The sequence below is a fragment of the Macaca fascicularis genome, chromosome 17 (assembly GCF_037993035.2).
Source record: "Macaca fascicularis isolate 582-1 chromosome 17, T2T-MFA8v1.1".
NCBI lineage: Eukaryota > Metazoa > Chordata > Mammalia > Primates > Cercopithecidae > Macaca > Macaca fascicularis.
This window is the reverse complement of record NC_088391.1, coordinates 96,584,190-96,609,443: the sequence shown is the minus strand read 5'-3', so window position 1 is coordinate 96,609,443 and position 25,254 is coordinate 96,584,190.

The following is a 25,254-nucleotide window of genomic DNA, read 5'->3' as shown; positions in this document are numbered from 1 at the left end:
ACCTCAGTTGGAAATGCAGAAATCACTCATCTTCTGCATGGCTCGCGCTGGGAGCTGTAGACTGGAGCTGTTCCTATTTGGCCATCTTGGAACCTCCCATTTGTTCTTTTTCTCACATGTTTTTTCACTATGCTGAAAAATGCTTCTTTGAAAATTGATGTACGTGTTTTTGTCGGGACATAGGTTTTCACTACTTTTGAGTATATACTTAGAGTATATTACTGGTTCTAACTTTATATTCAACGTTTTTGAAGAATGCTAGACTGTTCTCTGAAGCAGATGCATCATTTTACATTGCAACAAGCAATGTGTGAGGGTCTCCGTTTCTTTATATCCTTTCACTTTCTGGATGGAATTCCTTCAACCAAAAATTTCTGATTTTGGTGAAGTCAATTGATCTCTTTTTTGCTCTTTTTTGTTGTTGCTACCTGTGCTTTGGTGTCACGTTTAAGACTTGTTTAACCAATGAACATGATGAGTTACTCATATTTGTTTTTTAATGATTTTAAGATTTTAGCTCTTGTACTTTTGTTCATGATTGATTTGTGTGTAGTCTCTGAGAAAGGAGTCAAAATTCATTATTTGTTTCCTTTTTTTTTTTGCATGAGAATATTCTGTTGTCCCACACAATTTGTTGAAATACTAGTCCTTTCCTATTGAATTATTTTGTCACCCTTGTCAAAACACAATTGACCATTAGTGTATTTAAGGGTTTATTGTGAACTCTGAATTCTATTCCAGTTATGTATTGATATGTCTATCCTATGCCAGTACCATTCTGTTTCAATTACTGTAGTTCTGGAGTAAGTTTTGAAATTTGGAAGTGTAAGTCCTAACTTATTCTTCTTTTTCTGGATTATTGACTATTCTGGGGCCCTTGCATTTGCATATTAATTGTAGGATCAGTTTTTCAACTTCTCTGAAAATGACAGCTGGGATTTTTATAAAGATCATGTAGAATCTATAGATCACCTGGAGAGTATTGCTGCTGTAACAATATTAAGTCTTCCTGACCATGAACACAGACATTTTGCATTCATTTGGGTCTTCTTTAATTTATTTTAACAGTATTTTGTAATGTTCATAGTATTAACTCTGCACTTCTTTTGTTAACTTTTTCCTAAGTGTTTTATTTTTTTGGATGCTACTATAAATGAAATTGTTTTATTAATTTTCTTTTCAGATGGTTTATTGCTAAAATATAGAAATACAATGATTGTTGCATATTGATCATATAACCCTGCAGTTTTGCTGAAGTTGTATATTCATTCTAATAGTATTTTTAATGAATTCTTTTAAATTATCTATATATAAGATAATGTCATCCGCAAATGAAGATTGTTTTACCTCTGCATTTTCAGTGTGGATGGTTTTATTTAATTTTCTTGCCAATTTTCCAGGCTAGGACCTCTAGTACCATATTGAATAACAGTGGAGGGGCAGAAATTCTTATTTAGGTTTAGCATGTTCTTCTTTCAGTGTTTCATTGTTTATCTGATGTCTTTGTTCTATCTTATTATAGATGCTTAAAGGTATAGAGCTTCCTCTAAATACTTCGGTTATATCTAACACATTTGTCATGTTGCGTTTTCACTTTCATTTACATCAAGGTATTTTCTGATTTCCCTGTGATTTCTTCTCTGACTTAACAGTTATGTAAGAGAGTAATGTTTAATTTCTACATTTTTATGAATTTTTCAAATTCATTTTTGCTATTAATTTCTAAGTTTATTCCATTGGAGTTAGAGAACATACTTTGTATGATTTCAATGCTTTTAGATGAATTGAAGATTTGATATGACCTAGCATATGTTCTATCATGGAGAATGTTTCATGTGTACTAAGGACGTGTGTGTGTGTGTGCGCACGTGTCTGTGTGTGTGTGTTGAGGTAAACATTTATACAATAAAATCTATAAGTTGAAGGTACACAATTCAATGGATTTTGATAAAATACACACTTGAGTAACCACTACCTGGATCAAGATATATCATCCACCCTGAAAAGTCCCTTGTGTCCTTTTCTGGGAAATATGCGACCCTCCCTCACAGGCAAGCATCATTCTGATTTATACTACCATATTTTAGTTTCCCTGTTTATGTACTTGAAATAAATAGGCTCACACAGTATGAGCTCTTTTGTGTCTCGCTTTCATTTTCATTCCACCTAACATTTTAAACATTCATCCATCTTGACTTTTAGTTTTCAGTTTTTGCAATTGTGAGGACAGCCGATAGAAACCTACTTGTACATATCTTTTTTTGTACACATATTTTTATTTCTTTTGGATAAATATAAAGAAGATGACTTAATCAGAGTGTAGGTGTATGTTTAGTTTTCTAAGAAACTGCAAACGTTCTCCTGAAATCATTGTACTATTTTATATTTCCACAGAGAAATGCATGGGAGTCCCATTTGCTTCATATTCTCACAGCCTTTACTGTGTTCACATTTTTCTGCTTAATTTTACCATTCTAGTAGATGAGAAACAATATCTCATTGTAGACGTTATGTGAATTTACCTGATGACTAATAATGTTGAGTGCTTTCATGTACTTCCTGGAAATACATCTTTTTTTCTTAAAGTACTCTTTCAAGTCTTGCCGATTTTTAAATTGCATCTTTTGTCTTTTTGTTATTGACTTGTATGAGTTCTTCATATACTTTGGTTGCAAATCCTTTGTCAAACATGTGTATATATGTATAAAACTACACATATTTTCTGCCCTTACATTTTCTTAATGTCTTCTACTGACAAACACAGGTGTTTTCTTTATTTTGATGAAGTCTAGTGCATCATTTTTTTGGGTTATGTTTAACACTTTTTGGGTCTTCTCCAAGAAAACATTACCTACCCCAAAGTTACAAATATATTTTACTATGTTTTCTTTTTGAAGATTTATAGTTTTAGCTTTTACATTTAAAACAATTATTTATTTCAATTATTTTTTGCATTGATGTTAGGAAGGAGTTCAGCATCCATTTATTAACACACATTCATCCAGTTGTTCTAGGGAAATACTTTTTCCTCCTGAGATACCCTTGGTGCCTTCACTGAAGATCATTTGAACACGTATTCATGTAAGTTGTTTTCTGTTACTATTCTGTTCCATTGGCTTATTACTCTAACCACACAAAAATACCATACTCATGTGACTGTTGTAACCTTATGGTAAGTCTCAAAAGCAACCTGAATTAAATCTTCCAACTTTATTTTTCTTTGCCAGGACTTTGTTTTGGATGATGTAGATCTTATATTTTTTGATAAACTTATCCTTTTATTTTCTTAAAAATAAAAAATCCAGTTGGCATTTCAATTGAAATTGCATTGATTTTATAGATCTATTTGGGGACAGTTGACATTTATTGGTGCTGAGTCTTCAACTGATGAACAGAGTGCATTTCTCCATTTATTTAGATTTTCTGCCTTTTCTTTCGTCAGTTGTGGTGATTTCTGTCATTTGGGACATCTGTTCTTTTCACCTAAGTTGTCATATTTATTGGTATAAAGTTAATCATAATATGCCTATATTATCCCTTTGTTAACTATAGGATTTGTAGTCATTCCCCATTTGCATTGCTGATGTTATTACTTGTGTTTTCTCTCTTTTTTCTTGACCAATCTTGAAGAATGTTTCTGTTTTTAGAATCTTTTTATTGAATCAACCCTGAGACTTGTTGATTTTCAGTATTGTTTTCAGCTGGCTCTCTGAACGCTTTGCCCCATCAAGGAGGAAGCCATATTAGAGCTCTCTGAAATACAGAGACTAGGGCAGGGGTTCCACTTGTCTGTGTCTAAGAGTGGTACTCGTTGCTCCTTCTAATATTGCTAGAAAGATTCTTGTCCTTGCCTATTCAGCATGTCCCTGAGGTAGACGGTATTATTATTAAAAAAAAATACTACCTCATCGGGGGTGGTTACTCATCAGGTGGATGGTTAAGTATCTTTTTTTGCACCATTCATGTAAGGCTTGGCTCTTCAACTTGCTTTGGCTGATGCTCAAATTTGGCAGAAGACTTAAATGTCATGAATTACCACATCTCTTTCCTCTGCCCCCAGATAGGCAATGTCTCTGATAGAAGCTACTTCATCAACCGCGTTCCTGAAGTGAAGGTGAGATGGAGCCGTGAGCCGTGGTCCCAGGTGAACCATAATGATGAGGTAGAAAGAGAAAAGTCAAACAACAAACACTCAAACAAACAACAACAACGATTCTTGTTGTTAGTTTGGGATTGTTATCACAGAACCATGTAACCTATCCCAACTGCTCAGAATCACTTAATGCCCAGAAGTTCTGGGTTTTACACAGAAATGGGATTATGGGTCTTCTCACCAATTCCATTCTGTCCTTCATCTTTAGAGCAGAACTGTTGGTTTCCTGAGACCTCACTCTCTTCTGAAAACTGTCCCTAGAGTTGTCCTCTCCTTCATTGAGTTTTAAATCAAATCCAAGAGACTGACTTGGTAATATATAATAGGATTTGAAGTTCCTTGTTTTCAGCCACCTGCTAAAGTGAGCACCTGGGTTTGGAAAGAGTGTTACTTCCCCAGCATAATTTAGTTTTTGGTTGAAACCAAGCCTAGAAGGTTAATCTAAAAGGGATTTCTTCATGGAAAAGTTATGAATAAGTGAAAAGAGCAGAGTTTGCTATCATTGACTTTCATGAATTCCACTGTTTTCCCACAAACACTGTACGAAGAGAGGAAATAGAAAACTTGTAATTTTTCTAGGTAAGCAGCTTCGTTTATCAAAGGTAGAGTACATATTTAGTTTAAGAATAGGTTAGCTACCAACTGTTAAATGAACCAACCAATCTCAAATATTCATTATATCAAAATAGGAATTCCGAGTATGGATTTTCCATTTGCACTTTTCTTTTCCAGCAAGGACTGTCCTGTTTTGTTTTAATAAAAAAGAGTGTGCAGAAAAACAGAGTTTCTAGGAAAGTTTAAACTTTTGCTTTTCTAAATACAATGAAGGAATATGTATTCCTTTAAATGACATAACTTGTTACAAACATGTTCTGTCTACAGGGATGTAGTACTGTTGGTCCGTGTAAACTATAATACTGGACACTGGTTACTCAATCTATAGTACTTTTACTTTTATTTGACTGAAAACAAACTAAATTTTGCAATTTTCATAGTGCTTTCATTTTTTTTTGCTTTTAAAATTAGCAATTAATTCATGAAACCCATTCCTATTAATATGTATCTAATCAATATTAACATATTTACTACTTAGAGAAGAAAATTCTATTACATCCTATTAATTTTATTTTTTCATTTCCTGGCATGCAATTCGAATGAACAGAGTGCTACATAGGGACTGTATAATTCCTTTTGTTTTACTTAAAGTTTAAAAACACGAAATTTGGGTTCTTTTTTTTCTTGTCTTTGCTGAGGGTTTTGGTAATCGCTTGCAAATGTAAAAATAAGCACTACTCTAGAGTGCTGACCTCAGCAACCCCAAGGGAGCAATAGATAATCCGAGGGGAGGCTGAGGCAGGAGGATTGCTGGAGTCCAGGAGTTCAAGATGACACTACTTAAATTACACTTCTCACAGTCTGATGAAAATACATGCACTCGTTTCTAAGTTATCAGTGTCCCATAGTATTGTATATTTTAGATTGTTTTTAAATCAACAAGGCATGTTTAAAAAAATCATGTAAATCAAATACATCTGGTTATATTTTCTTCAATTTCTCCAAGATAATTTACCTTTGGATTGAGACCAACTGTTGAAATTCAATCTGAAAAAATGATTGTTTTGCATAAAGGTTATGAACAAGAGACTAGAATGGAATATGCTACACTTTCATGTACACCATTGTTTCTCCTGCACACACTACAATAAGAGGGGAAGTTCACAGAATATAAAGCAAATAATGAAAGGAAATGCACAGAGTGGTTCCCATATCCTCACTGTAAGGCAAGTGAATGAAACAGGAAGCATGATGGCATATGATTATTTGACTATATATACTTTTGTGTGTTGAAGTGTGACATCACTTGCCAAAAGGGATTCCCTTTACTAACGACTGCAAATTTGTTTCTAGCCATTTTTAGCCTCTGTGTAATGAAAATAATAATAATAGTGTGTTCCTGTAAAATGCTTTTCAAAGAAAATTGCCTTTGGAGTAGGCGAAACTATGTTCTTTTTTGTCTATTGTTAAACCAGTGGCATTGATCTCAGATACTTTAGATCCTATGGAAGCACCTATAATCAGCTTTTTTTTTTTCCCTTGGACAAAGGATAATTATTGAGCAGTTACTAATATTATGATTAAGACGTCTTTAAAGGTTTAGCTCTCATTTGAATACAAAGCCTGAACATAGCCAACCTGTTTATTTTTATTGATTCAGATGATCATTGGGGTTCTGATATTGGTTTGGCTCTGCGTTGCCACGCAAATTTCATCTGCAGTTGTAATCCCCACATGTAGAGGGAGGGATTTGGTGGGAGGTGATTGGATCATGGGGGCGGTTTCTCCCATGGTATTCTCCTCATAGTGAGTGAGTTCTTATGAGATCTGATGATTTAAAAGTGCGGCGCTGCTCCCACCACCGCCTCCTGCCACCACGTAAGATGTACCTTGCTTCCTTCTTCACCTTCCACCATGATTGTAAGTTTCTTGAGGTCCCCCCAGCCATGCAGAATTGTGAGACAATTAAACTTCTTTTCTTTATAAATTACTCAATCTCAGGCAGCTCTTTATAGCAGTGTGAAAACAGACGAATACAGGATCCAACCAATTTGTGCTAATTGCCTATTTTATAGCAGGAAAACTGGGAAACGATGTTAAATTACTTGGTCTCTAATTTTGTCAGCAGCAAAGCATGGGCAATGCAGAGATACCCTGGTTTCATCTGAGGGGACTGGCAGGACTACAACACCCCCAACAAACACCAGATGTTTGGCGTCTTTAAATATGGCTTTTAGTAAATACATTCAGGTAGAATTCAGTGGTATACAGGGGCACTGGCACAGTCTTTACCGGACCTTGTGATCACACGCACTGTGGCCTATGGCCAAACACTGAATTTCAATATTGCTTCAGGCAAAAGCAGGTGGTTTGAGGAAGGAGAAAAAAGATGTATCTTGTCTAGTGGAAACAGGCAGGCAGGATGAGGGTCAGAAGGCTGTCCAGGATGTATCTAGGATAGACGTAATATCCTTTTGAAAATGAAGAACTGTTATTTTATAATTCAAACCAGTATTCAGGAAATCTTCCACAATTTTTTCTTCCTTTTTCTATTGTCTTGCTCTTTAACAGAGATAGTTTTGAAAATACCAGCCTGTCTTGCATTCCTAACGGAGCTTTGGGTTCTATTTTAGATAAAAACTTAAAGGGGCATTTTAAGTGCGAAGCAAGAGTAGCAAGGTGGTAACAGGTAATTACCCAATGTGAGAAATTCAAAAGAAGGAAGGAACCCACAAGAACAGACTCCAGGGCTTGGCTGAGATAGCTCTTGCCACTTTGAGTCTCATTCCAGTACTTTTCTCTGCTAAACTCTTGACTTTTTTGGTTTTATGATATGGCCCAAGCTCTAGAGTAAAGGACTAAAGGAGATAGTGTGGTATACTGAGTTCAATTTTCAAGAAAGGAAAAACCAGTTTCAAACGAGAATATCACATTATGTCAGATTAGAATGACTTTAATTTCCCAAAGAAAGGTACAAAGGGATATTTCTCCAGCCCTACACACAATCTTTCCTCTGCATAATTTGTCTTCAGAATCATACCTTTCCCATTCTTGTCTCCTGTCTTCTCAGAGTGCTTCTGCTTTCAATGTTCTTTTGGCTCTGCCGTTCTAAACAGTATTCTCTATTTTGGTTCACCTACTTCTTTTACCCCAGGAGAAACGTATTCGCCCTCTATGCCACCTCTTTTCAGATAAGAGATTTTACCCCACACAAGATAACTTTGACTTTTTAGAGGAATGCTTACTTTGTAGTAAGCATTACCTTTTGTTTGAAGTGATGTGTCTGGTTTGGTGATACTACCAGCATTCGTATCTTAATTATGTACTAAATTTATGCTTGTGTGAGGCCTCTCGGAGATCTCATGGGTGTGCAGAATTCCTTCTTACCATTCCAAGGCATCTTGAAATTTTTATGCACTCAAATCACCCATGTTCAGATCTACCTTTTAAGAGGAATGGGATGTAATTCACCTAACTGAAGGTCTGTTTCAGAATATGGTTCAAATTCTCACTCTCCATAAATATGCCATAACTCTAACATTCTGGAGTGATCGGGGGAACGATTTCCAATTTTGGCCAAAGATCTTGTGGCAGAGTTTGTTAATATGATTTGGAATGAACTAAATGGTTGTTGGGGTTTGTGTAAAGCCACTGTTCCATATCAATCCAACCAAATTTGCTTGAGGAAGTCCACTAGCTAAATTTTCTCCCTCTTCACTAGGCACATACAGAATATATGATTAATTTTATGGGTACCAGTGGGTACTCATTTTTCTTATAAGAGAGTCATTTTCTCAGGGACCATTGAACTGCCTGTATTTTTTCTTTATATTTGTGTGATACTGACATTATTTTCTAACGCTCAGATATTAGGGAGGTTCTTAGTAGGTGACACCATGTTCTTTTAAACAAAGAATACAAATATTTGAGACTTTTAAAATCCATCTTTGACTCATTGTTTAGTGAACATTGACACAGGATGACACTAAACTGTAAGCTTTACAATGCCAGAGAAGTTGTGTCCCCATCTCACGGTGTAGGGACTAACATATTAGTCCCAGGAAACACTTACGGGGTTAAAGAATGATCGTGAGAGTCCTATGCCTTTAAGACCTGATATCTCTTTATTTCCAAAGTTGATTCTGTCAGCTTGGCTGGATGGATAGGCTTCTATGTGCTTGTTCATTGCTGTTCCATATGTGTCCTTGACATTGCACTTCTGTCCAGAGGGCATCTGCCCAGTAAGTAGCAACGTATGAATCTTCAGTTAAGGATGCAAACTAACTGCTCCCCTAAATTAGAACCAGCAGAGAAGTGCTATATTTCCTTTGAAGTAGCACATCCCTTTGAGAAAACAGTATCAGGGGACTGATAATTTGTCTTAAGTATCAGTGTCCCTGGTGGAACCTGGTTTAAAATACTGGACCCTCAGTTTTCAGTGTAAATACGTAGACTGGAGTCAGTGCCTTGAGCCAAGTTATCTTGGTAGTTATTGCTGAAGTGATCCCTGAGGAAACCAAGGTCCAGACTATATGGGGTGGTGTAAAGGATGATGTCAACACCTTGAATTAAATCTTGAAAATATATGCATGTGCTTCACCATAGAGAAAGTTCTGTTTAAACATACACGTAATATTACATTTTCTTAGCCATACAGGTGAAAATAAATAGTCAAAGATCACTCCATTCTTGGACTAATGACATTTCAGGATATGGACATACTTCTAGCTGGTATTAATTCTGTTTTCTTTTCATACATGTGTGTAAAGTAACTGGCAGTGGATTTTTTGAAATTTGTGTCAGTTTATTTGAGAGATGGTGACATACAGGGGTAATGGATTATTATTTCTCAAAGATGGATAAAATTTTTTAAATTTTAAATTAGAAATAAATTTCAATATAATTCAAATGCAGCCTTTTAGATTTTAAAAATAAGATAGCATTTATGTAAAAAAAAAAACCGTGGTCCACCATTAGTGATTTGTGTATGATATCTGGGAAGACATATGATGGTGAATGTTTCTCTTGGCTTGAAGGTGGTATCAAAATAGTTCCAACGCCAAGAATAATTCTCAGAAATGTGAGCATTAGTCAATGCATTAAAAATCTATGTATGGTAAAATTCATTTAAGAGAGACATGAGTTTTATGAGTTATCTAAATTAAGTGTTAAAATGACAAGCAGACTGAAATTTTACTCATTTTCTTTTCTTCTCTCTTTCATTTTCTTTTGTAATCCACCTGAAAGTTATTTAAAGCAATAACTTGGTCAAGTGTGGTGGCTCGTGCCTGTAATCCCAGTACTTTGGGAAGCCGAGGCAGGTAGATCACAAGATCAGGAGTTCGAGACCAGCCCGGCCAATATGGTGAAACCTCATCTCTACTAAAAATACAAAAATTAGCTGGGAGTGGTGGTGTGTGCCTGTAGTCCCAGCTATTTGGGAGGCTGAGGCTAAAGAATCGCTTGTACCTGGGAGGCAGAGATTACAGTGAGCCGAGATCATGCCACTGCACTCCAGCCTGGGTGACAGAGCAAGACTCCATCTCAAAAAAAAACAAAAAAAAACCAAAACAAACAAACAAACAAACAAAAACAGGAATAACTCATCTCTTTCAATTAGAGATTCTCTCACAGAAATATTCCTACTAAATCAACTATCCTGTTCACTATATTTAGTTACCTAGGTTTTCTAATATTTTCTGTTTGCAAGAAACAGAAAGATTCTTACAGAGAATCTTTAAGATTCTATTAAACATAAGGCCCAGATTTACTGTTAAGACCGCATAAGTGACAATTAATATATGTCCTTTACTTACCCATACTGGAAGATAGTACGATGGGAAATGGGGACTCTTTTTTTCTTGTTGATATCCTTTGGATGCTATGTTATTTACTGAAGAAATATGGTCTTTCTCCAACTATGAACATGGAACATTTACGAGTATTTGGAAAACTTGAGCCATTACATGTGGTAACTGATAATATCTTTTTAGTTTTAACCCTCTCTTTCACTATGTAATTTATATCTTAATTTGCAATTTTATGGCTCAATTTCAGCACCCATGAACCAGGAATTCTAAGAACTGCAGTCCTTAGAGGGATGCATATGACTTAAATGTTTCCTAAAATTAGCCAGAAAGAATATTTCATCAATGCATAGCAGGATGGATATTACTGCACAACCTGTAGAATGGAAGTGCAAACATTCCCCCTTGCACAGGGTATGGGGTTGGCTGGTTATGCTGTAGCATAACCCTAGCTACAGACCTGGAAGTGGAGTTTTGATGGGTTAACTGGGAGAGGATATTCAAGTCAAGATATCTCGAGAGGAAGAGCTATAGAGGTGAACCTGAGCCAAGCCCTGACGAGATCATTGGGAATCAAAACCTGGAGTGACCACATTCAAACGCCAAATTAAAAAATAAAGAAGAAAACCAGGCACAGTGGCAAGAGACTGTAGTCCCAGTTGCTCAAGTGACTGAGGCGGGACGACTGCTTGATCCCAGGAGTTCAAGTCTAGCCTGGGCAACACAACAAGACCTCACTTCTTAAAAAAATAAAGTCAAGAATCAGAATAAAGGAATAAAGTCAAGGATCAGAATGGAACAAAGTATAAAAGAAGCAGATTGGGAACAAATAAGCAAGAGCTTAAGAAATTCCTATAAAGAGCTTATTGGGAGGGGCAGTTGGAGCAAGAGCTAGCCCTTGTTTGTAGTAAATGCACAGCACGCAGGGTATTGGGTTGGAATAGAGCACTGTTTCTCAACGTTGGTTGCATATCACAATTATCCGGGGAACTTAATATATGCCCTAGTCTCACTTCTAGAGATTCCACTTTAATTGATCTGGGAAAGAATCTGGATATCAAGATTTGTGAAATGTGCCAGGTGATCCCACTGTGCAGCCAAGGTTGAGAAGCACGGCTGGCAGGGCTGGAAGGAAGCTCCTGTAAAAGCATTAGCGATAGTAACAGGGGAACTAGGAAGGAAATGCAAATACAAGTTTCAGCACAGCTTGCCCCAATAAGTTTTCCTTGAGTAGCATGCCGAGCTGGAAACCTTTGGTGATGATTTTTACACACTTTCTGTATAACTCTCATAGAATGAAACTCATGCAAAGATAGTCGTTGGGAAAAAGTTAAAGGTTTTAAGCCATGAGCTGCTGCAGCAAGATAATCATGCTTAATGGTGTTACATGGGAACGATCATGGCCAAATGATGTGGTTTGCTGGGGAAATCTATTTTCACTTGGGTGATTCTAAGAGAAGTTGCTCTTCTTGCTGTAGAGGTTAAAATGCTAGTGGAACCCAGTACATGGGACATAGGATTTCCTGCTGCAGTACAGAATGCCAACTTGAACTTGAAATTTGAATAAACAAAAAATACTTTTTTAGCAGGTGTCCCTTGCAATATTTAAGGCATATTTAAATATTATGTGTTATTCATCAGAACATCAAACTTAAACGAGGGTTCAGTTTTTGTTCTTTTGTTTGTTTTTGTTTGTATTTTCTTAAAGTCTGGCACCCCAGTGTAGGAAAAATCCCTAGCCAGCAGAGTGAGAGACATTCGGAGATAAGCCTGAGAGGTGGATACACATTCATAGGAAGTGAAACCGCTTCCTAGGGCAATAATCAATGGGTGGCAGGTATTTTGCAGTCGTGTTCAAGAAACCCTATCTCAAAATAACAGTCACTGCAACAGCTCAGTATTTAAAATGATTTTTGAGTGAGTTCTCCAGCCAATGTAGGATGTCTACAGCGTGTTGTAAGACACCTGACATAAAAAAGTAAACACTTGGGGCAGAACTGAGGTGAGACAGAAACAAAACAACAAAACAAAACAAAACAAAACACCAGCCTGGGTCACACACACACAGAAGGACTAGCAGAATCTGCAAAATTCATTGAGAAGAAAAAGAAACAGGCACAAAAGAATAGGCAAAACGAATCTATGGTGATAAAAATGAGATCAGTGGTAGCTCCCACGATGGGGAACTGTTTGGTAAATGAGCATGAGAGAAATTTCTGGAGTGAATGAATTGTTCTATATTTTGATTGGGGTGTGGGTTACAAGAATGTGCACATTTGTTAAAACTCATTAAAATGTTCATTTAAGATCTGTGAATTTCACAACACATAAATTATGCTTCATTATAAAACAAATTTAAAAATTTGGAGGACTGTACAGGAGAGAATTGATGAATAGATTGAATTTAAATGTGGGAAACATTTCCAGTGAAGTGCCACCAGGCACCATCTCAGGCTTGTCCTAGTCTTCATTCACAGGGATAGCTGTGACAAAGACATTGTCATCAGATTTTAAGATGAAATTAAGCTAAGAGGAATGGCATGCACATCAGCACTTCAAGATCCACAAAGATCTTGAAAATGAAGAAATGCGTTGAATTCTATCAGATGAAATTAGCTGGAAATAAATTTAAAGTTCCATATTTGAGGAGGGAAATGGATTTCATAAGTGTTCACAGGAATCCTTCAGAGTTGTAGTCTGGACCATGCTGTCACTTATAATCCACAGTGGGACATAATCATCATTGAAGTGCAATGTGGTCTCACACTGTGGTGTTTGAAGAGGTTCCCTAAAGAACACTCCCCCTCCCTGCTTCAGCTCCTTAGCAAATGCATAGGAGAAGAGCAAGCAGGTGCAGACGCAGACAGCGTCTTCACTGTGTCAAGCCTAGGTTATAAGATTGCCTTGGGTGTGTGGTAACAATAGACTTCTATCCCTGAACTCCAGGATCTCACAGACCCACCCACACAGTTTCTGAAAGTTCTGCAGAACCACAGGTGTCTCCTATGAGAACAACTCTGTTACTCCTAAGTATAACATGACAGAGAAAGTGCTTTCTCTGCAGACAGGCTGGTCTCATGAGGAGAGGAGGGGCTGAGTGAAGGTGCTCAGTTCTTCTTCCACACTCAGCAGTCTGATAAGACATACCAGCACTCAGGTGTGCCATAGGAGAGGAAGCAGAAAGGGAAACCAAAAATGGTATACCCATGAGTGTTGCTTGACTTTGGAGAAAATGTCAGGATGAGGGAGCGCTTGTATGATTAATGACAGGTTATCTATGAAAAGCAGTGAATATATGATATTCTAAATTGACATTGCAAGTACCTCCAGCAATCTTCTATAAAACAACTTTCAAAAATACCAATTTAAAACTCTTACATTTCTTTAAAAATTCTCATCATTTTATAGACATAGCCTTCACATTGAAAGAATATATCAATAGTTGGACTATGGGGGATGAAAGTGAGGATTTTGATTTTGAATGATAAAATTTTGAAGTAAATGAAACTATACTTAATTTGAATATTGATTGTAAATGCAGGACAGACTGTAAAGAGGAAAAATACAATGCATTTGTTAAGAAAGCAAACATTATATTGTGAAGAATAATGTATTGTTAGTGAGATGACAGCTTCATAGAATCAGGTTTCAGACCAATAGGGTGGTTGGTGGAAGAGCGGCATTGCTGGGCATCTTGGGAATGATGGAACTTTGACAGGCATATTTCATGTTAGTTACAGCATTACTTCTTCCTAGAAGACAGCCTTCTACCCCTTCAACAACCTAACTAGATACATATAGAGAATGGCAGACAGTATGCCTGGAGCTGGAATACTGTACTGTAATAAGAAATAGGCTGACTGTTTTCAAAGATATTAGACTATGAAGTCAAGAAAAAAATAAAATCAACAAACACTAAAAAATATCACTAATATGGCTGGATATATGGATGTAAATTAAGATTTTATATACACGCATGCATACACACACTCAGAAGTGACAAAAATTGATTCCCTGTGAAGTATATGGCACGCAGTTGCTTTTTACTACATTATATCTTATCACACATTTGAGGAAGAATGAACAAAATGAGCACAGCTCTTATCATCAGACAAAAATCTGAAAGAAAGCTTACAGTGAACTTTTTTGTTTTTAAACTTTTATTTTAAGTTCGGGGGTACATGCACAGGTTTGTTATATAGATAAACTCATGTCATGACTGTTTGTTGTACAGATTATTTTGTCACCCAGATATTAAGCCTAGTACCCAGTAGTTACTTTTCCTGATTCTCTCCCTCCTCCTAACCTCCACCTTCCAATAGGCCCCAATATCTGTTGTTTCCCTCTTTGTGTCCATGTGTTCTCATCCTTTAACTCCCACTTATAAGTGAGAAAATGCAGTGTTTTGTCTTCTTTTCCTGCATTAGTGTGTTAAGAATAATGACCTTCAGCTCCATCCATATTCCTGCAAAGGACATGATCTCATTCTTTTTTATGACTTCATAGCATTCCGTGATGTATATGTGCCACATTTTCTTTATCTAATCTACCATTGATGGGTATTTAGTTTGCTTCATTATTGTGAATAGTGCTGCAATGAACATACGTGTGCATGTGTCTTCATGGTAGAACAATTTCTATTCCTTTGGGTATATACCTAGTAATGGGATTGCTGAGCCTACTGGTAGTGTGTTTTTAGTTTTTCGAGGCATTTCCAAACTGCTTTCCTCAATGGTTGAACTAATTTATACTACCATCAGCAGTGTATAAGCATTCTCTTTTCTCTGCAACTTTGCCAGCAGGTTTTTTTTATTTTTGACTTTTTAATAATAGTCATTCTGACTGGTGTGAGATGATATCTCATTGTGGTTTTGGTACGCTTTTTTTTTTTCATAATCAGTGATGTAGAACTTTTTTGTATGCTTGTTGTCTGCGTGTATATCTTCTTTTGAAAAGTTTTAGTTCATGGTCATTTGCCCATTTTTAATGGGGTTGTTTGCATTTTTTCCTTGTGAATTTGTTTAAGTTCCTCATAGATTCTGGATATTAGTCCTCTGTCAGATGTACAGTTTGCAAAAATTTTCTCCCATTCTGTAGGCTGCCTGTTTACTCTGTTGATAGATGAGTTTGCAGTGCAGAAGCTCTTTAGTTTAATTAGATCCCATTTGTCAATTTTTGCTTTTGTTGCAACTGGTTTTGGAGTTCTTGTCATGAAATCTTTGCCTGTTCCTATATCCAGAATGATATTGCCTAGGTTGTCTTCCTAGGGTTTTTTATATAGACTCATTATAATATAGACACATATTATATTTTTATATAGACTTATTTATTGTAATAATCTTCTGAACCTAAAGAAGGTGATAGGAACATTTAACTAGAAGTAATATCTTTCATAAAACTAACTTTTTCCATCTTTTCCCCTACCTCCTAAAACTAATATTGAGCTTCTTCACAACAACGCTGTTTTGATTGAGTTTACTTTGGGAGTGGGAATAAGTTCTAATTCTGTTATAGTTTTCCTCATTAAAATTTCTGATTTAGCTGTCATGGAGTAGGTTTTGACAAATGTGATCAATGTGTACAACATAATTAGAAAATACTAAACTACCAAAACTATAAAGAAATCTGTGTTACCTACATGAGTTGTTCACATTAGCATTTACACAATTAAAATATTTTTTTCTAAGTTATGCATGTTCTAACAATTCATGGCATGTAGAAAGAGTGGCATAAACCTACAGGTAAATTGTGCATTTAAGAAAATTGGTAGGTATGAGAGAAAATTGGTGGTTTTGTATATTGGTGAGAAGAATATCTGAAATAAATCCGCAATCACATCTTCAATTTGTGGTTTGCTTTGTTTTATTTCTTTTTCTCTTTTTTTGGTGAGGCATGAGTTTGAGTTGTTTATGTATAATGTTATACTGCTTCAAAACAGAAACAGCAAGGCAACAACTAGCTCAGGATTTATAAAATGGCTGTAATTTTGCTTAATTTGTGTATATGTGATGAGTAAACATTTTCATGTTATCAGTCAAGAAAATCGGCATTAGAATCTGTTAATTTTTGCTAGATATTTTTATATAAATATCAGCCCCTTAATGTAAATGGGTGATTTTTAAAGATTAGTAAAGAGTGGAGGCGACTGCAATATTTTGGAATTCTCTTTAAATTTTTAGGAAACAAACCTTATGTTATCTTATAATAATCTGAAATCATCACAGCCATTAGTCTTAAGAAAAAGTGAAAGAAAATTTATCATGGATTTCCTGCTAATGTATTCTTAAGTCAAAATTTTAACTAACATTTTAAAGTAGTATTATTTCAACAAATGTCACAGAGTTAAGTATTTTATAATAAATTGGTGTGATAGTGTATTATGCAACTATTGAAATCCCTCTTAAATAATTTAAATAATGAGAAAATGTCAGTGTTACTACTTTAAATCAGATTCTCGAATCTGTGCATCATAGGATGTTTAGCAGCATCCTTGGCTTTTATCCAGTAGACGCTGAGAGCCATCCCCTAGTCAGTCTGTAGGTATTATCAGTGTCCCCTTGGAACAAAATCACTCTTCATTGGGAACCATACTTTACGTGGGGAAAAAAAATGCATGGTTCTTTCTACTTTTGATAGACTTTTCAAGAAAAAAGAAAACAGAAAATTTTACAAATCTGTTAGTGGTAAAATAAGAAAGTATAAAATTGTTTATGTACTCAACTGTCTTCTGTTTTGGTTATGAATTAATTCTATGATAAAATTATCTTAAAGAGCAAACATATATTCCAAATTTAACAACCTGAAATTTAAAAATTAATTTTTTCTTCAACGTATTGATCAACTACTTTTGTTTTGTGCAGTAGAACCTGAAATATTACAGAAACCTGGAATAATCAAACTCATTTAACAAAGCTATGTTCTTCTTTTTTAAATGTTCAGACTGCCAATATCACCATAAAGCAACCCAAACGTCAAATCTCACTCACATGTTTCTATTAGGGGACCATGGTGGTGCATTTAAATGACATTATTTCTTCAGCCTTTTCAACCTGTAACTAGTTTTGCCCTCACTGAGGAACAGGAAAATGTATTGACTCAATCAGTTGGTAAATGCTTTTCCATACAGTTGCTAGTTTTCTCTCTTCTTTAGTTGTGCTTTCCAGAGTAAAGTTGTCCAGTCTCCTAACTTTTAAAAAATAATTCATCAATCTAGACTTTTATTATTCCAGATTTGCCTATGACCTCTATTGTATTAGTTCAAATTTTTTTCTTTTTCTTTTTTTTTGAGACGGAGTCTTGCTCTGTTGACCAGGTTAAAGTACAACAGTGAGATCTCTGCTCACTGTAACCTCCGCCTCCCAGGTTCAAGCAATTCTTTTGCCTCAGTCTCCCGAGTAGCTGGGACTACAAGCGCCCACCACCACACCCAGCTAATTTTTTTGTATTTTTAGTGGAGACTGGATTTTACCATGTTGGCCAGGCTGGTCTCAAGCCCCTGATCTCATGATCTGCCTGCCTTGGCCTCCCAAAGTTCTGGGACTATAGGCATGAGCCACTGCGCCCGGCCTAGTTCAAGTTTTAATTTCACATTATGTAAGAATGAGGATTTTAATATATAATGGAAAAACAAGAGTAATTGCATCTTCAGTATAATAGCTAATAGTCTATCAGTTAGCCTTTGCTTTAATAAGGTAAACATGTGTATTTACATAAGCAGTTTTTATCCTGTTTCCTTCAATCATCTTTTTAAATTAATATTTCTTTTTCTATAATTAAACATCTAATTTTTTCCTGTGAGACTAATTTATACTTTTCTCATGCTTATCATGGTCTTTGACTCCGTTTTTTTTAATCCCTAGAGATCATACCACAATTAATTTTTTCCCATAATATTTTTGGAAGGAGTCCGTTAATTATAAATATGGTTAAAAATGCTATATTTTTGAGTTCGGATTTTATTCTGCAGTTCTATATCTCTTTTTCAAATTAAAACATTATAAATAATCAAGAGTTTATTATAAATGTTTAAGCATTTTAATTGTTTATGGCTATGTCATAAATTTATTTACTCAACAGACATTTACTAAGCACGGGCTATTCCAAGCAAAGAGGTGCCATAGTGTCTAAAACATAGTCACAGATTTGAATGTCCAATTTTTCTCAATTTTGAAGTAGGTTTCTTCTGGTCCGTGCCATCTGATGACCACACCCTTTTCTCATTAACTGGGATTAAGTATTCTGTTTTTACAAGTTTTAACTAAGCCTAAAGTAAAGCTTTATTCCACCTATAATATTTTCTACTTACCTGAAACATAAGTTAGTCATCATCTAATATTCACTATTTATACTATTTTTTTCATTATCATTTTCTCACCAGCAATGAAATTGCTTAACCATCAGGTGCATAATTCTAAGTCAGTTAAGCCCATGTTAACTAGGGAATTTGAGGGGAAACAAATTTTATTTTCCTCTCAATTTGCATTGAAAGGTAAAAGAGTTATTAGTTTGAGATGTCTTAATAAGTTCATTCGCCTGACCAAGATTGAAAAAAAGAGAAATATTTTATTGTTTGTTTGCAAACGTCTTTACAGTTGACAGAAACCCTACACATATTTACTATATGCAACTTGTTATTAATTATATGATGTGTTACTATACATGCACTCTAAAAAATCACAAACATAAATTATTAGGTTGGTGCAAAAGCAACTGTGATTTTTGCCATTACTTTTAAATAGCCAAAACCGCAATTACTTTTGCACCAACCTAATAGAAGAGGTACATTTTTAAGAATACACATGGAAATTTTATTTTGACCTCACACCCCTATGATGGTTGTATGGCTTCTAGTTCCTGAGTGGATGGATTATGCATTTGGAAAGCCACTGTAGATTGTTTTCTGCTTACATAAGGTGCTAGATCTTTTTACTCAGCTGTGGAATCTCATAGAAATTACTGCAGAAATCAGTAGTGAAATTGCATTATGCATTCAAAAATAGTAGCCAAATAAGTTTGTAAGAGAGTTAAGTACACATACTTTATATTGAGACTGATATTATAAGACACTCTGGTTGAAGATCAATGAGAAATCCCTCTTCATAAAAAGGTTTGCTTCCAGCTCGTGACATGTACCGACCTATTTGTTCTAAACCTCCAAGGAAGCGGCAGACACCTGGAAAAAAACATAAGCATGCATACATGGGCACACACACACACACACACACACGCACACACACACCTCTGAGAGTTTTAATTAGAATCCAAGTCATCACTGCATAAGAGATATACTAATCCTTTGAGCAAGGTGTTAATTGTTAATCTCATTTTTCCTGTCTAGTAGCCTTGTATAACACTCTGTTTATAATAGGCTTCCTGTGGTAAAAGAATAGACTACTAAACCTCAATACATGTTTTCCAGTAATCATTTTAGTGGCCATGGGTCTTTATTATAGTGGCTAATCTCCATAACATCATCATTAGTGGATGAGGGTAGCTAAAATTATAGAGACCCTTTGCTCTAATTATAGACTCAGAATTGCAAATCCATTCTTTAATCAACTGTAAATGCGTTGTAAAGGGAATTGTAAGTTCTTTCCAGGGAGCAGTATGCATTCAAGCTAACAGAGTAGAACCGAACAACGTAATGTGTTTGGGGAATAATAACAGAATACGTTCCTCATAGAGCCTGTGTTACATATGGCTACTTGCTGGAGGAGTTGTCACCGTAAGTCATATGTTTCTAGTTCTTCCGTTTTCCAGCGTCATTACCACAGCATGGCATTAATATACTACTTGTCCAGAATTCTCTATATTTAGTGTCAAGTATGTTCATGAATGTCTGCTTTTTCACTGTTTGCTCATTTTCTGATATTCTTAAGGGCTGAATGAGAGGAACTGTGTTTCTCAAAAACCAGAAGCCTATGAACTTAAAACAATTCTACATACTTTGTTGTTTTGGAAGTGAATTTTCCATTTTCTTTCATTGCTAGTATACAAAGACTTAAAAATCCATTGGCTTCCATGATTTCACAAATATTTTATCATTTAATGTGGAACGTGACAGACACATTTTTAGCCTTTTGAGTCACAAGCAGCAGCTTGATTTTAATCAAATGCTAGGCAATATATGGATATTTCAAAAATTTTTTGTTAACTGATTTCAGGGAATTGTAGCTAGAAATGGGCTTGTCTAGTGACCGTTATCTTTTTGTCTTATAAATAATAGGATAGGAAAATATACCTTTGCATATTTCCTCATCAGAACGTAAGTAATGTTTCTAAGTCAAAATTTTCAGCAAAGGATACAAATGCAAAACTCAAAAACAGCAGTGTGAGCGTTGGGAGTCCCGCCTACAAACTCTCAAGTCTTTACTTCATCTTCAGTCCTCAATGTCTTTTTATATAAAAACAAATACCAAATAATCACGATCTTTTTCCCTCGTGAGATCTCAAGTCTCACCTGAAGAAGCTAATAAGAGAAGAGATATTATTTCTGTGTTAATATTGGCCAGGTTGTTCAAATACCCAGATTTCTGGAGATCATTATTTTCCCTTAACTAAGTTCCTTACCTTCTTTCACTCTTCCCAAACCATCTTCCACCTTAGAAATTAAAATAAAGATTCATCTCAACACCATCTCTCTAATCTCAACCTGCTCTTGCATTATAATTATTATCCCCCATATATTTTGGAGGTAAACTATGTTTTATGAGTAATTATATAATCTTCACTGCTGAGAAGTTTTAAAAAATCACTTATTAAATAAGTTACTCATCGTATATTAATTAAAAAATCCAACTAACTGTCCTGTATTTTGAATTTAAATGATCATTTCTCTTCTGTGTTGTAACAGTTTTTGTTTGTAAGCTTTTATGTTGAGATGTTTAGGTCTTTGATTGAAATACATAATTAGAAATAAAAAGTCTCCATTTTCCAGGCAAATCCAGTACAACAAAGAATAATGGCACTCAATATTAATAAAAATTCCTGTTTAGCTTTTAGTGTTATAGTAGAATAATATCCTGCCAATTTCCCGGAAAACTGGGGGGTTCGTTTATTACCATGACGTTTTGCTCTTTGCTTTAATATTACTATGCTTTCGACAACAATTTTCCTGTATTTGAATTATTACTGAAAGCTACAAAGGTTAACATTAAATATATTAACTTTTTAATGTTATTCAGCTTTTTCAGCCATTAGTCTTCCTTAGACGTCTGCCATTATTTACATAATTATTTTGTCAATCTAGCCACAGCTTTTTACCTTCAGAGTATAATACACTGAGTGTCCATATTTCATTCTACGCCAGAAAGGCAAAGGGCTAGATGAATGGTATAAATGGTGTACATTCATAAGGCTGGCCTAAAACAAATCTTTAGCTTGGTGGGAATTTTACTTCAAATCTGCAGGAGAGCATGTGAGGCTGAAAGTGGAGAGACTTAAGGCGGCAGGTAGTGAACACACAATTGTAGTCATTCGGTTTTTGGAAAACCTACATCGTGGTAGCTATAAGATTTTAATTTTTAAGTGAACCCAGTCCTCATAAAACAAGCAATGATTCTTCCAAATACTGGTGCACCACTGTTTTAATCTGAATATTGCAGACTTATGCAAACATTTCCTTTTGCCCTTAGCTTTAATCTTTACTAGCTTGGATCTTCCTATGTGGTTCTTGTTCACTTTTTCTTAGTAAATATACCTGATTATATTGAGCTGTAGCGAGGTGGCGGATATCCAGTTGGTGCCTTCTTGACATCATTAAATCACTTACTATGTTTTTGGTTATTATCTGCTGAGATGTATGTGTTTCTTGTGCACAGTCAAAGGGCCACTATGACAATGCCCCACGTTATCTCATCCTCCCAAAGCAACAGTTTTGAAAAGGCAGATTTAGAGAGGATTTTTGAAGCTTAGGTTCACTGTTTCATTTCTCATAGCAGTACCACAGTAACAATGGAGTCTATTTATGTTTCGGACCCCAATGCCAATAGAAACTACGAAAACATGATGGAGTGTCTAATCCCCGCCAGATTTCTAGTCTAAAATTTCCAATCTCAGATTCTTAAATGAAATCTGACAAAAGTATGAACAAACATACTGGATTTTATGTTTTTCTTTTCATACAGTTTTAACATGTTAATTTTCCTATTTTTACTCACCTTAGCAGAAGAATGCAACTTTGAAAAACAGTAAAATCACTCAGGGGGAAAGGACAGGTCTCCTTAAGCCAGAATTCCAATCACTCTGTGATTTCTGTCACCACTCACATCTGCTGATCTTTCTTCTCTGAAAGATTTTTGTCCTGAATATTTGTTTTAGAGAGATATTTTCTGTAACTCATTTTTAAGTTGGTAATGTTTATATCTACCAAACTAAGGAAGCTAGACTGCTTTTTTTTTAATCCAGGAAGAAATGCTATTCATTTAAAATGTTATTCTTTCACAATTAAGAAGTATACCCCTTATATGAAATCAAGGAAGAGTGTAAGTTGATTCACTGCTTGTATTGCTTGTCATTACTATTCCATTACTGCTCTATCTTTTACATTAAATCTGGAGAATAATATTTACTTTAAAGTGAAAATCAGGAGGATTGATTGCAATGATCTTTTCTAACACATGGCTAAATTTCACATCCCTTCATCTCCTATCCATTTGGCCTCAACGATCCTTGTTTTACAACTTTTCCCTTAAGACCCTGTCTCTGGCCCCCACTTATCTGACTATCTAGCCTCCTCCTCAAATTTATTCACGATCCTTCATCTACTTCTTTGAACTCATTCCAACTACTTCTCATGTCTCATGAACTAATTAGAAAAATCAAAGTTTCTTTGGTAAGAGAAGGATAAAGAATAGCATGTCCTAAATGGAAGTTACCCTTAATACAAATATTATCAACTTTAAAATCAACACTTGCAATGCTCTCTAAAGTGTTCATTTGTGTATATGATCTTATGGAATCCTAGTAATCACTCTACGGGATATTTAACAGCAATGGAGATTGTCCATTTTTCTCCCCAGGCCATCCTCTGTTGTGTGCCCTGCGGGAAGGGGCTCTGTCTTCACCAGGTTTCCATGCAGCAGGCTTCCTGGGCTTGGTCTCCAGTGGGCATCAGGAGGAGATGTGGGATGGGTTGGGAGAGATTAGGTCAATGTCTCTAGGGGTGGCTGCTCCATTCTTTAGCCAGTGCTCTCCCCATGTCATCTATCCTACATAGCTCTAGTGCTCGGTGGGCTTCGCTAACACTGTTACCACTGCTTTTCCATTCAGTCCTGGGGTTGGTAACAACGTCCTACTGTTAATAATCTCAGAGTGTCTCTCTATTCTTCCAACCTGCCCGTACCTTTAGAAGTAATTCCTGTATTAGCATTTTCATTTGAACCATCTCAGGTGACTTCTACTTCCTGCTTGTACCATGGGTGACAAGAGCTGGAATGCTACATACAGAAATGCGATGTTTTTGGAAAATTTTATCCCTCTGCGTTTTTACTGCAGAGAACGACATCTGATATAACTAGATATTGTGGGCTTTTATCTCTTCCCCTCTACATGCACCTCTGCCTATTTTCTTATAACTTGAGCTAATAGAGCTCAGGGGAGTGTTAAATAAAGGAATAAAAATACTAAAATACTTTGGAATTGATATATATATGTGTGTGTGTATATATATGTATACATATACACATATATAAAATTTAGAACCATATCTTGTTTTTCAAAGGAACCTAGGAAATAGAAATAGCCTTATACAAGTTCCATCAAGTAGCTGGAGAACCTGGGAGTCTTATGAGGTTTGAAGACTGACTTGTTGTACATTGACGATCCCAAATATTAAAGATCTTGTCTTAAAGACGTCCTTGGAAGGCATTAGGAATTTTGGAATGCGATTTTATCATGTTTTACATTTTCTCTACTGTGTTCATTCATTAGCCCTCATAATTATTTTGATTTTTATTTCCTAATAATTTCGTAAGTAAAAATTAACATCGAGACAATTTTGAAAGGGAAAGTAGTACATTTTGTATGTACTAATTGTAATGCATACCTGGATGTGTATTTTTGATGTACCTGAAGGACGGGAAGCTTTACCTTTTTTCTCACTTTACTGTTGTTAGAGAATAAAAGTGTGTTGTCTGTTTGCAGATGCATTTCATGACTCTTAGCCCCAGCTGGTGGTGCCCCTCCTTTGACCCAAGAGTGTTACAAGACCAATAGGTTCATATGTCCACTGCACAGTAACAGATCCACTCCACTGAGACAGCAGAGTTAGCAGCAGAGAAAGAGCTTAATGATCACATGGCACAAGCGAGAAGACAAGAGTGTAACTGCCCAGTGAGTTCTCCTTGCCCACTGCCTAGACAGAAGCAGTTTATCAAGACTGGGGAACTGCAATAGAGGAAGAGTTTAATTTATGCAGGGCCAGCTGTACAGGAAACCAGAGTTTTATTATTACTCAGATTAGTCTCTCCAAAAACCCAGGGATTGGGGTTTCTAGGATAATTTCATGGGTAGGGCGTCGGAAAGTGAAGAGTGCTGACTGCTGATTGGTTGGGTTGGAGATGAAATTATAGGGAGTTAAGCTGTTACCTTGGCCTGAAACAGTTCCTGAGTGGGGGTCACAAGCCCAGATGAGCCAGTTTATTGATCTGGGTGGCGTCAGCTGGTGCATTGGAATGTGGGGCCTGTGAAATATCTCAAGCACTGATCCCAGGTTTTGTAACAGAGACTCCCAAACCATAA